We start from the raw sequence: 14546 nt of genomic DNA, 5'->3' as shown, positions 1-14546 counted from the left end.
TAAGAAAGGGAGAAATCCACAATAATTAAAATCCTTCCTCTAGATTATGAGTAGCTAACCTGTGCCCCTCTAGATGTCATTGGACTCCAGCTTCCTTCATTCCAAGTCAGCTGAACTCAATGGGTCTTCTTAATAAACATGAAATGGATTGCAGTGTTATAAATGAAACATCTTATTTATTGACTAGTCCAAGATATTACTAGGTTCAAGACCTAGCAGAAAAGAACTTAGTTAAATGTCAGGAATTATGGGAGTTGTAGTCCAATAGCATCTGAAAGGTCACCGATTCCCCATCTCTGAACCATAGCATTTACACCTTTTGCGTGCAAATTAAATTTAGATAGACATCATCTATATATATTGCTGAAAAGGAAAATTAAGTCTTGCATATTCATAAATAGCACATTACACAAATAGCGACACATCAGTACTTTTGAACACTGGGCAATGAATTAACAGGAAAATCCACTATTGGGGAAAGGGGTTGTAAGACTGTCAGAATGTGGTATGCTTTAACTTGCAAAAACAGGATTCAAGCCATGGAGCACTATGAAGAAAAGCTATCAGCATTGCAATCCTATAAATACAAACTCATAATTCAGTTTCATTGAGTTCAGTGGGGTTTATTCCCATGTAAGCTGTGGGTTAAAGCCTCAGCGCCTAGGGCTTGCCGATTGAAAGGTCGGCGCTTCGAATCCCTGCGGCGGGGTGCGCTCCCGCTGCTCGGTCCCAGCGCCTGCCAACCTAGCAGTTCGAAAGCACCTCCGGGTGCAAGTAGATAAATAGGGACCGCTTACCAGCGGGAAGGTAAACGGCGTTTCCGTGTGTGGCTCTGGCTCGCCAGAGCAGCGATGTCACGCTGGCCACGTGACCCAGAAGTGTCTCCGGACAGCGCTGGCCCCTGGCCTCTTAAGTGAGATGGGCGCACAACCCCAGAGTCTGTCAAGACTGGCCCGTACGGGCAGGGGTACCTTTACCTTTACCTTTAAATATGTCCAGGATTGCAACTTTAGATGCATAATTCCATGTGAGTTATGTGGTGGCTTAGAATTCTACACCTACCTGGCCTCAGTCATGTGAGCAGATACAGTGGTACCTCAGGTTAAGTACTTAATTCGTTCCGGAGGTCTGTACTTAACCTGAAACTGTTCTTAACCTGAAGCACCACTTTAGCTAATGGGGCCTCCTGCTGCTGCCATGCCGCCGGAGCCCAATTTCTGTTCTCATCCTGAAGCAAAGTTCTTAACCTGAAGCACTATATCTGGGTTAGCGGAGTCAGTAACCTGAAGCGTATGTAACCTGAAGCGTATGTAACCTGAGGTACCACTGTAGTTTAAATGCTGTAACTGAAAAATATATGCAGATGAGGCAAATTACCATAAATTTGTTTTAATTACAAAGACATATTCATTTCCAACTCAAAATATGCCATGTAGGTGAAGGCCAGATACAGACTATTTTTGAATTCCATTCCCTGAATGTCTCCTGCACTCTCTGAAGAGTCTCCCACATTATGCTCCTTCCACTTCTATTTTCATCTTCCACAACAAAAGCCTTGGTCAAATATTCCACAGTAGAGAAGATGACCTTGAACTCTGGCAGTTAGCATGCATTCTCCCACCCATGGTAATCTTTCCCCAAAATGTGGCTTTGAACTCACCTCCTCCTGCTAAAGTGTTTTCCTGGTTTATAAATTTATTATTTATTATGACAAGAATACAAGGAAAGGACAGAAAAAGGTGAATCTAACAGATTCTCCAGATAGTCTCTCAGTGGTATGATCGGGCATGGATTAGCTTTCATAAATAATATGTTCAATAAATTTTACATGCTAAAACAAGGAGGGGAAAGGCACAAAGGAAAGATTGTTTGAAACAAGTTAATGCAAAACCTTTCTTTCCTTGGAGTCACATTTGTGCAGACTGAACCAACAGCAGAAGCAGGCAGGCTGCGAATCATAGGTGGGGGGGGGGGAGCCCCAGGCTCTTGATTACTGGAAATGATGTAAACTACTTGCCACTCCTTTGCTGAAACTACAACAAAACAAAGCTAAAGACACGGCTTTCAGCACATGCTTCTAAATGTCAGCGCTAACGGGAGGTCTTAAAAGTGTTCGTGGTGAGCCAGTGAACTGCATGCTTCAGTTTTATTTCCAAACACTCCAAGAGCCTAGCAACTTGAGACATGGCAACATGTCGGTTCTTTAAAAGGCATTTCGTTTTATGTTAACTGCAACATTTTGAGGAAAAAATAAGAGTTCTACCACAGAGACCAAAAGAAGAAAAGATTTGATAACTTGACACTTTATGTTTCTGGGCCAACAGCAGTTGCCAGGTCCTGCAAGGCAATGTGCAGTCTGCAAAGAATAAAGAGTTTCACATCATCACTGCCCTGGATAGGGAGAAGAAGGTGGCAACGGTGGTCAAAACAAATGCCAGCCAGACTGATTTGGCTGAAACAGGTAGCCTCAGCAGAGAAAACTGGGTTCCACTTCAGTTTGGCATATGGCCTCCAATTGAAGAACCTTAAGCAATTCTTCACTATTCTGCCTCATCTCCTTATTAATAAATTGAGAACATCAGCAGTCTGCTTCAGTGGTTGTTGCAATGATAAAAGAGGTTAGGAACAGCCCTTCAAATGTTGAAAAGGGGAGAGGGGTGCACTTGACTTTGCCTCTGCTACCATGCCTGCCAGCCCTGCCCCCTTGCCCTGAACTCTGAGCATGAGGGGAGATTCCTGTTGGCCCAGGATTCTTCCTTCTTCATAGCTCAAAAATCTAGTTTGAGCTTTATTAAGAAAGACAATGTAAACAATCAGCTTTGACTTAACAAGGAACCTTTGTCACACTTCTGTTACCTGATGGGAGAATATTTATCCCAACGGAAAAAGGGGAGAGGGTTTCTTTTAGCAACTAATGGTTGCAAAGCACTTAGTCATGGAACAGGAATTTAAAACAAGGAGTGCCAACCATAAAGCACAGAAGGAAGCGAAAGAGCAAACTACTTCCAGGCTCGCTTAATAGTTAATAACAAGAGTTAATAACAAAGGTTGCACTGTAAGTGTGTTTCAGCATGTTGTACATTCTCCAGGAAGCAAAGAAAAAATATGACATTGGAGTCGCAGACTATGTTGTTACTCCACAACTGGGTGATCCTGAAAAATAAGACTGACAAACACACAACTGACAGGAACATAGTGTTATGAGTTGGTGGTGGGGGGAGGGGTAGGCTGCACATCTGCCCCTACTTCTAATTCTTGGAATAGTCAGGCTAGCTTCTTCCTGAGGTTATAGCCTAGGACTAGGCAATGGGATGCGGGTGGCACTGTGGGTAAAACCTCAGTGCCTAGGACTTGCTGATCGTATGGTCGGCGGTTCGAATCCCCGTGGCGGGGTGAGCTCCCGTCGTTCGGTCCCAGCTCCTGCCCACCTAGCAGTTTGAAAGCACTCTTAAGTGCAAGTAGATAAATAGGGACCGCTTTATAGTGGGAAGGTAAACGGCGTTTCCGTGTGCTGTGCTGATGCTGGCTCGCCAGAGCAGCTTCGTCATGCTGGCCACGTGACCCGGAAGTGTCTTCGGACAGCGCTGGCTCCCGGCCTCTTAAGCGAGATGAGCACGCAACCCCAGAGTCGGACACGACTGGCCCGTACGGGCAGGGGTACCTTTACCTTTAGGCAATGGGCAGGTCGTTAAGGGAACAAAACCGCTCAGCCCCAGGGGGTGAAAACTATGGGATCCCCTTCACTTAACTGGATGAGAGTTAAAAAGGCATTAACATAAATGGGAAATAAATTCAACTAGTCTAGAAACATTAACTCCAATATTTTTAAACCTTCAATATACCCATCATTATGATAGGCAGAATATGCAGGATGAAAGACATTGTAAGCAACTGAGAAATGCAGTGAAAACCCCAAGGAAAACTTCAATAAAAATTATTTTTTAAAAAATGCAGTGAAAATCTCCCAGAGGTAAATATCACCTCCTTAATTCATATCTATACTCCTGTTCAGATTTCCAGTTGCTGGAAGTAGGACAACTTTTTTCCTGATTGTGAGCTTAGGCTGGTATCCTTTCCTCAGATGTCCATCAAGACTTCACTTGGGTTCTGACTGTGGTTGTGGCCAGTTTCGCAGCCTCTATGAACTCAGTATATGTGGATAAGATAAGGACTGTGGGTTGAATCTAGCAATACCATATCTTTTTCTAAAAAAGAAAAACTTCTGCTAATTAGCAAAACACTATTTGAAGTATATTTTGGCTTTTTTCATGCAAACATTTAAATTGATTTATGCATATCCAGTACTTGTAAAATCAAATGTGACTGGAATGCCTCCTTCCATCCTGCTTTTACAATACACTTAAATTATACATTTCACACTGAAAGAAATCACTTGCAAAAACATGCAAATGCAGGTGCATTTCCAGGTGGCTTCTCTTTCTGCCCCCTTTCATTTACACCTAACACACAAGAACATTCTTAAGGGTGCAACAAACTGGGCTCTACCTTAAATATTATCTCTATCTATCTATCTATCTATCTATCTATCTATCTATCTATCATCTATCTATCATCTTCATTTCAGAGTTCCTTCCAAAGAAAAGAGGAGAGGATTACTTCACAGCCAATCAGGGTGCAAGGCAAGAAGGCAATAGGAAACCTGTGTTCCTCAGGTCAGGAAAATATTATCTCTATTTTTGATCCATAACTTGCCTTCTGGAAGAGCTAGAGACTTGCTTTACTTTTATTTATTTTTTAAAATGAAAGCTCAGACTATGGGGCCTCTTCCAGCCATGGGCTGAGGTGCAATTACTCCAATTGTGCCATGAATAATCTGACACTGTAATGAAACAAATGTAAGAAAAGAATTGAGACAATATTAGGAAAACATATTTTGTCCTGTTCTCAAGTCAAAGTTCCCTTGTGACGCGTATCTGAAAAAGGAAAAAAACCAAAAATTGGAGCTTGATGTATTGCAAGGTAAAAAAATGTTTACAGCATCTCTCCTATAAAGAATTTTTTTGACTACTTCTATTAATTTTTGTAGGCAATCCTGTTCCCCTTTCCTGAATAAGAAACACACACATGTAATCATGAGTCCTGATGGCACAAAAATAAGTTGCAAATAGTTGCCAGGGCAACAAATTCCTAGCTATCAGATTGAATACCATCTGCCCCCCCAGGAGTCCTGTTGACAATACATTTACAATCACCCTGGGGCCCAGATAAAACCATTCCAATAAATCAGGGATACCAAACACCTATTGTCTAAAGTCTTTGGCTAATGCCAAGTCAGTAGCACTCATTGTTTCAGAAAGTAAAGGATTAAGACAAGGAAGGGAAAGGGGGGGGAGGGGGTCCTGGGATACATGAAAGTTGAGAGACTGCCAGGCCAAGCTTGTGGTTTAAACAAATGAGCTAAGTGAAAAGCATTCTATTTCCCCCGCTTAGTGCCACATATCCCTGGACACAATAAAGAAATGTATTTGGCCTGGGTCATGTAATGGGGTGTGAAGGTCTCTCTAAGGACAGTTTCGCTGCATGTGAGACTTCAGACATAGAATGTGCTGATTCTAGGGCATACTGTGCACAGTCAAGCCCTGGGCTCACTTTGTATGTTATTATGGGGATTCAGATTACATTTCTTTACTTGAATTATTCCGGGCCTGTCAACAGCTTAAAGACTTCACAGCTGGGCAACTGCCTGGCTTTTTAACTGTTTAAGTGATTAATGAAGAGATTAAAAATTACTATACTAGTATCTCAGTACAGGTGCTATTTTGAGGATAAAGAATTAACAACAACATGTTTGCTTAGTTCAATAGCTACATGCCTTTCTTTTTTGGGATGGCAGTGAAGTATTTTGAAACGCATTCTTGACTTGTGCGATTTACTGTACAAAAATTCCCCTCATCAGTGAAATAAGTCCTGAATAGACCTTCCATAGAGAAAGCTTTTTAATTAAAAGCTGGTTACAGAATCTGCACTGTAAAAGTTAAGTCTCAAAAGCCTGGAACCCCATTTCTAAACCCCTCATTCTGCTATGGGTGCACTTATGCTTGAGGGGCATAGTATAGTGTTCCTAAGATTTAGCATTTATAAAAGCTGCACTGAAAGAATAATGGTAAGACTCCAGTATAAATGAATGAATGAATGAATGAATGAATGAGCTATGTTGCCCAAGAAGAACACAGTGGCTAGTGGCAAGTTAGGTATCCTAACAGAAACAAGGCAAAATACATTTCTTTGTTTTTAACTGGTAGACAGTAAAATAATTTGTAAAAAAAGCATGTGCGTAAAAAAGACATGATAGTAAATTTGTTGATCATGGTGCTTAACTCACAGTGGAGAGGTTTCACATTTATACAGATTTAAATGTGCCTTTTCAAGCTTATTTGGGAGACAGATCACTGGGTTTATAATCAGAATCTACCTACTCTTCGTTGAAAAATGTCTTCCAAATTACATAAGCCATTTTAGACTGCAATGCTAAGCATGGTTATTTAGAACTACAGTATCTATGTTATACTGAAATCCACAGGACAAGTCTAAGAATATATGTAAGCTTAAAATGTAAAGTATGTACTAAAATAGCTTACATGAGAGTGGCATGTAACAATATTTTGAATGCAAACAATAAGAATGAAAGTCGCTTCTTATAGTCCCAATGTACGAAAAGATATTTATTACCTTTCATGTTCCCCAGATGAGTGGAATACATTTTGTCAAGTACATAGCATCATGATTAACTTGCCATTTCCTGAACAGGCCTAAATGGTGGGATCACATCAGTGTGAGGTGAATTCTGTTACTTTAAGAGAATTTACATTGTCTCTCAAGCTAGCAATTCCTTTTATCTTTGCTGAACAAAAGGAGAAAAGAAAGCTACAGGAGGTCTTTACTGCTTGGTTTGTGGCTCTTTACAGATTGAGTCAAGCCTTACACATTAAATAGAATCTAAATTTCAAATGTGTAAAAATGTTCTCGCTCTGTTAACTAAAGATGATACTTATTATTCAAGTTTAGATCTCTATCAGATGATATAGTGAATGCAGGTTTCCCCCATTCTGCATAATGGCTTTTTAAAGTATCTGCCACACAGTGGCTGGAGTTCCAAGGGCTGCATTCATATTCCAGCAAAGTATGGGGGCTTTTCAACTGCCCTGTTTCAGTGATGGCCTCCCAAGACCACTGGAACACCAAGAGCCCTCCAAATAAGGCACAGTGGGCCTGCTAGGAACAATTAAGTGTAGCCAGGTAGCAGTGCAGAGAGCGGTAAGATAAGAACATTCAGAGTAAACTGGGTTCAAGACTGCCTCTGTCTATCACAGCCACACTTCTTCCCCAGGTGCCCAGGTGCAAAAGCGGGATAAATTGTGAAATTATTTGCACATCTGGGAGAATGTTCCACTGATCTTACTGCCAGATTAATATGTATAGACTTGAACTATTAAGCAGCAGCTCCTACTTGGGAACAAGTCCCGCAGAAGTACGTGGGGCATAAAACTGAGCAAATGTGGATGGGGTGGAGGGTAATATAAATCAACATAATAAGTTTCTGGCATGCTGTTATGGCAGTCATGATATGTGACGTGTCACACATTCTCCACACAGGAACAACAACAACTTCTTCTTAATCTATTTCTCTGGTAAATCTCTAGAGTCCACATAAAAGTTCATTTGTACTGTCCTACCCTATGTGTGTGTGTGTGTGTGTGTGTGTGTGTGTGTGTGTTTACCTGTTGAGAATTCTGCATTTGTGACAGATTTCAGTGTGCATTACATACTAGATAGGATTATAAAGTGTGGGCTGTATATACTGTATTTTCCTGTGTACTGATTTTTCTGTGCAAGTATTATTTTATTATTATTATTATTATTATTATTATTATTATTATTATTAATAATATATACCGTCCTATACCCGAAGGTCTCAGGATGGGTCACAGAATAAAATCGTAATATAAAACCACAAAATACATAATCAAAATAAAAACAACAACACAATAACCCAATAACTCCTCCATAACTGCTTTATGAAGGCCATACACTATGTTCTCATGAAGATTTTTGTAGATTTGTTGTGTGAAATCATGGGGGGCCTTATGCATTTGTGGTGACCCTGGTTTGTGGTGTTTGGGGACACTGAAGGGGGTTGCAGGTCCCTCCAGTTCTGGAAAGCTTTAGCATTACTGTACTGAATTGTGTTTTCCGTGGAGTACAGGGCAAATGTAAACATTGTAACTGGAGGCACATCCCATGGTAATTCAAGTGGTAAATTTATGGCAAACTGCCAGCTGCTTAAGCAGCTTCTTCTGAAGTTACAAAGTATACTGTATTGCCACATTGCTCTTTGTTTAAGAGCATGGGGTTGTGAAACTTAAAATCTTTGTGCAGTCCTCTCAAAAGGCAATTTTCAAACGTAAAGGTATCACCTAATCTGTTTTGTGTCTTTTACTTCCTCCTAAAACAAGTAATACTCACTGACCTGCTAGATAACCTTCCAACTGAGCTAATGCAGCTGCGTCAACAGATAAGGACATAAAAGAACCCTGCTGGATCAGAACAAAGACCCATCTAGTCCAGCATCCCGTTCTCCCAGTGCCAACCAGATGTCTATGGGATGCCCAAAAACAGGAGCTGAGAGCGACACCACTCTCCCAATCTGTGATTCCCAGCAACTGGTACTTAGAAGTGGTGGCATTCATGATGCAAGGCCCTTTCCACCTGGCCCAGGGGGTGGGGCCCAGCCCACACTCACCCAGCCCTACTATGTTAAATATGTATTTTGTAGTTGACCTACTTTGTAATTTTTTTTTAATCTTTAAGATAATATTTTAGCTTTCTGTTATGTTGCTTTGACTGTATACTCTATATTTGACTTTCTTCAGATTGTTTTATTTATAGTATGTTTTATTGATTTAATATGCTGTAAACAGCTTTGAGATTTTTCTTAAAAATATAAAGCGGTATAGAAATTAAATAAATAAATAAAAATGATGTGTGCTGAAAATAAAAAACTGATATAATCTTAAAGGGGGGAAAAACCACTTGAAACCAGGTAAATATTGAGAGATGCAATTTTAAACTGGTAGCACAAGATATGTGACAGCAATTCCTGCTTGTGGTTGTGAAATTTTACCTGCATTTCTTGATTTCACAGTATCATCAGTGCCAGAAATAATTTGGGAGTCTCCAGATGTTCAGCAACATCTGGGTCTTGGATCAATGAGCCCTTCCTGGAGCTCTCCACCATCACCTTCCCTTCCCAAACCTACTTGTATGAACAATCTGGAGATTCCCGGAATTGCAGTCAAAGGAATTACAGTCCTCATGGTTCCTGGCAGCCCCGGATATGCATGCAGCGCATGCCTGAAACAGTATCTATGGCTGAAATGGGTGGCATGAAAGGGATAATTTTGCGTCAGGCCTGGTGCCTGGAGGAGATTGGACATAATTTCTGTCATCATGCTTTTAGCATAGGCTGCTGCCTGGGATTTCTGTTGAAGCCAGTGGTTCAATGCAGATCAACAGTGCCACCTAGAGTGTCAGGAATTGTGCACCCTGCACAGTGCAGCCTTAATTGACAGCTATTCATTGCTTTGCTTCTGAATAAACATCAGCAAGTTAGTCCCTTTCTCCCAAAGGCTAGTTGGCTAGCTCTTTCGTCATGTAAGTGCAGAGTCATTACCAGGGGTTGGCAAGGTTTACCTCACCTGGGCTGGTTCACTCCAGTGGAGATCCTTCTGTGGGCCAGATCAGACGCGCACATGAGCGCCCGCAATTTCTGGCATCTGCATCTGCACAGATGCGATTTCTAGCGCTGCAGAAGCGAGTCCCCGTGCTGCGCCGGTTTGGCGCAGCATGTGGGGACTCGCTGAGCGGGCAGCTTGGTTCAGGGGTGGCTTGTGGGCTGGTTAAATGACTCCCTTGTGGCCCATGGGCCTTAGGTTGCTGGCCCCTGGTCATTACAAAGGTGGAACTGGCCCTTAAGTAATTTTCTAACTGGATAACAAGCATCAGAAACAAAAAGCTTCTCTCCTCAGTAATACATACAACAATGCATCTTCACAAAGGAGTAGATTTTTGCAAGTTGATTTCCATTAAAATGTGAGGATTCACTCTAGATCAGGCATGTCCAAAGTCCGGCCCAGGGGCCTAATCCAGCCCCTGTGGCAGTTTATTTCCTGGGGTAAAAACGTTAAAGAATGTCAACAACTACTATGGGAGATAATCCCAAAAATAGCTCAACAACTCTGGGTGAGAATCTCCCCAAAAGCTCAACAACTTCAATCCTAAATAAAGGTCAACAACTCTGGTCGGCCCTCACGCATGTTCACTATATCAAATCTGGACCTCTTTGAAAAAAGTTTGGACACGCCTGCTCTAGATGGTGCCAATGGATTGATACATAATCAGAAATCTGCTTTATCCGAGGATATCATGGACCGGCTGGATGCAGAGGAGTGGTGGAGGCACCAGCTGGGGAACCCCCAAGGGAAGAAGGCTCAGAGCCAGGGGATTGGTGGTGAGATGCTAATGAATGATAAGATGGAGAAGAGGGAGCAGACTGGGAGGTAACAGGCTTTAGTTAGCAGGAAGAGGTTGTGGCAGAGGGCAGTTCGGAATCAGAGGCAGAAGCAGAGGCTGGAGAGGAGGGGGGCCAAGAGACAGAGATCAGGCAGGCTGCTGAAGAAGCCAGGAATTTTTCCTCCTGCTGTGACCAGCTCCCTTCCCCCCTGGTCTTCCAGAACCCGTAGAGGTATTGTTGTAAATTAAAATATGCCCTTTTCCCTTATGGGGTATCCAAGAGCCCATATAGAGTCCTTACATAGGTTCCCTATTGGTAGGAGAAAATAACGGAGGCCAACTAGAGAATATTGAGAAGCAAAGCAGCTAGTAAGCTTGATCTTTATTGATCTGTTGCAACAGGGTGCTCCCCTTACATGCAGGAAAAGAGGAGGACCCACAAAAATGCTGTGCAAGGGCTTATAAAGACTTTTGAAATTCCCATCCTCTAGATCAAGACCACCCCCAGAAACATTATGCATACATCACAGAAGGGGTGTAACCTAAGACCACCCCTCAGATACATCCCAGAAAAGGCGGTCTAAAACAGAACATTTGCATGTTGTTTTTCTCCTGTCGCAGTTTATCTCCTGTCTGGCAAGTTACTTGATTGGATTTCCTGGGGATCCTGGCCATTCTTTTGTAGTGGTAAAATACTTATTTCCTGGGCCAGGTCACAGGCTCACACCCTATTCATATCTTAAATGTGTCCTTAAGATGGGATTTGTGAGGAAAGAGACAATGGGAAGACTTTTCCAGTTTGACCTTACAGAGAAAACATTTGGTCAGTTTAGGAATCAAAATGGTTCCAGGTTGGTCTTCCTGTGCTGACCTATGTATGTGCGGTTATGAACATTACCATATATCTAAGACCATAAAACTCCTATTACATTATGAAGAGGTAAGAGCAGAGACAGGAAAGATTAAGCAGCCTCAGGTTGCTTGGGAAAAAACTGGGAGGGTGAGCCTTAGTGGGAAGGCGGGGATCTTCAGTCCTTGCAACTGCCTCATTGGCATAAGATCTACTGGGAAGAGTTGCTGTGCTCACTAGGTCTGAGCTGTTTTGTTTCTTTGAATAAGAGTTAACTTCATTGAAGATGAGTTACTGCTGACCTGCTCCTGACACCTGTCCTGACAGACTCTCTCTTCCGCAAGGAACTGTGCCACATGCTCTGAAACCTATGACTCTGCTCACGCAGCTAACATGCAAGAAGATAAATTAGGGTGATTTTTTAATTTGAGTTGCAAGTCTCTCTGTGTGATTGTTGCCTTCCTTTTCTCCTCCTTTTCCCACTGGTTCGCCAAACAAACATTATTTTATATTTGGACATTTGGCTTCATTTGTTTAAAAATGTTTTTTCTAATACTAAAACTCTCCCCATCTGCTAAGGCTGTGTGGTTACACTACACCCATGTGTTATCAAAATATTTCACAAGGTTTTGTTAAGTACTGTGCCCTCTGGTAAAATAAATCCAAAGCTTCTCTCTTTGTTTAGAGTTGAGCTGAAGGGAGGAGCCCTTTGTAGTAGGGCTCAGAAGCTTCCCAAGCAGCTGAACAGCTTAGACTGCGGTAGGTACACAGTTCATCCTGTCTGGTGGGAGCCCACTGCAGTTCTTCTGTTGGGGAGCTTTTATACAAAAAAGGGGTATGCCAGTAACACCCTTCCCCTGCCAGATGCATCGCAGAACCCTAGGAGAAAGGCAGAAACTAGATGTCCACATTCACACCACTGTACTGATAGTGGGAAGGAAGGAGAAGTGGGCCACCATATTTCCCACATTGTATTACAGTTCTACTTGGGCCACATTTACACCACACATTTAAAGCACTATGGTACCACTTTCAACAGTTGTGATTTCCCCCAGTGAATTCTGGGAGCTGTGATTTCTGAGGGGTGCTGAGAGTTGTTAGGAGACCCTTATTCCCTTCTCAGAGCTACAATTCCCAAAATTCTCTAGGGAAAGGGGTTAACTGTTAAACCACTGTGGAAATTGTAGCTGTGGAAGGGAAAAAGGGAACTCTTAACAACTCTCAGCACTCTTAATAAACTACAGCTCCCAGAATGCTTTGGGGGAAGCCATGACTGTGGTATCATGGTGTATGCCATGAATGTGGTCTTGGTGAGAACAAGTCATCCACTTTGCCATGGAGGAGAGGGGACAGCTTCAGGTTTGAGCAGCTAGCTTGCTTATTGTGTGTGGGTGCCCACATAAGTTAAGATTTCTCTCTTACCCACACAGGCAAACTAAGGTTGAGGATAAGGATGTACTTAAAAGAAAGAAAAAAGGTAAAGTAACAAAAATATACATACGTAAGTCTCCCCCATTCAAAAAAAAAAAGTTAGTAGTAGCCTAGGGCTTGCCGATCGAAAGGTCGGCGGTTCGAATCCCTGCGGCGGGGTGCGCTCCCGCTGCTCGATCCCAGCGCCTGCCAACCCAGCAGTTCGAAAGCACCTCCGGGTGCAAGTAGATAAATAGGGACCGCTTACCAGCGGGAAGGTAAACGGCGTTTCCGTGTGCGGCTCTGGCTCTGGCTCTGGCTCTGGCCAGAGCAGCGATGTCACGCTGGCCACGTGACCCGGAAGTCTCTCCGGACAGCGCTGGCCCCTGGCCTCTTAAGTGAGATGGGCGCACAACCCCAGAGTCTGTCAAGACTGGCCCGTATGGGCAGGGGTACCTTTACCTTTACCTTTACCTTTATATGGAACTAATCTGATCCTGCTCTTCCCCACCAGAAGACGAATGGTCAAATACTGAAAAGACACTCATTTTTGGAAGTGATATATTACAAGTTGGTTGGACCTGCTGCCAAAAAGTCTCATGACACCAGAGAACTGATTACCTCTGCTTGCAGAACCTCTCCATAATCACTTAGGTGAATGCAGTGTGCAAAGAGACAATCTCTGAATTGTCTCTGCAATCCATACTTGTCCACACAAATAATATAATATTTTTCTCCACAGGAAGCACATACTGTGCAGTTTATACACACTACGATTTGAGGACAAAACATTGATCACTGAAAATAATGAAACTTTAAAGAATTCACTGGCAGGGGCATCTGCCAATGTTTACATCTCTCATAGTGAATATATCTGGCAGCTTAACTCAGTTTTACATGTATTATAATTGTACAGATGGGATTATTCCCAGTCACCCTTTGAGGTTACTGACAACTTCTAATCTACATGACAACTTCTAATCAAACCATTCCAGGAAATCAAAGAAACAACTCATACCCTTGAAGCTTGATCTGGAATTTCTGCCAAATAGTTTATCTTTGTCAAGCCACAGTCAGTCCTCAACTGTACAGCAAAATAGGGAGATGTGGTTAAGGCACATTTGTGTTTATAATAAAAAGCAAGGGTCTAGCAAGAATTTTTAAACCCATTTTTATTCAAGTCTGCCTGAATGTAAATCAATTCCTGTTTTCACACACATTTTCATGAAAACAGACTAAACAAAACCCATCAAATGTTCCAGTTACAGATAGGTAGCCGTGTTGGTCTGCCATAGTCAAAACAAAAAAAATTCCTTCCAGTAGCACCTTAAAGACCAACTAAGTTAGTTCTTGGTATGAGCTTTCGTGTGCATGCACACTGTGTATCTGAAGAAGTGTGCATGCACACGAAAGCTCATACCATCAAATGTTGTATTTTATATTGGGAGTGGAGTAGAAACAGCCATGCTATTTGCAACCTTTCTCTCTTCTCCCTGAGGACATGCAGGACATAGCTGCATATCTTACACATGGCTTTTAGCTGTCACCAGTTTTGTTTCTTCCAGAGTACTGTATTGTAATGTTCAGGACATCCTTTGGAAGAGGGACATCACTAAAAACCCATGCTGAATTCTGAAATAAGAGGAAGTTTTTTGCGACTTGCAGAATTACTCATGAAGATTGGTTATAATCCGATAAAGTGCTAGGCTAAAAGCACACAGTTATTTTAAGTTTTCCATTAACTTCAATAGAAGTT

The 14546-nt window shown here is 42.2% G+C and overlaps 1 protein-coding gene across 12 annotated transcripts in view; it reads right to left on the bottom strand.

Moving 5' to 3' along the window:
- The window catches only part of DLGAP1 (DLG associated protein 1), a 334630-nt gene that overhangs the window by 28301 nt on the left and 291783 nt on the right, over positions 1-14546 (bottom strand). The window lies entirely within an intron of this gene.

The sequence above is a fragment of the Podarcis cretensis genome (assembly GCF_951804945.1).
Source record: "Podarcis cretensis genome assembly, chromosome: 7".
NCBI classification, from domain to species: domain Eukaryota; kingdom Metazoa; phylum Chordata; class Lepidosauria; order Squamata; family Lacertidae; genus Podarcis; species Podarcis cretensis.
Note: the sequence above shows the minus strand (reverse complement) of the source record. Positions and strands in the feature narration are given on the sequence as shown.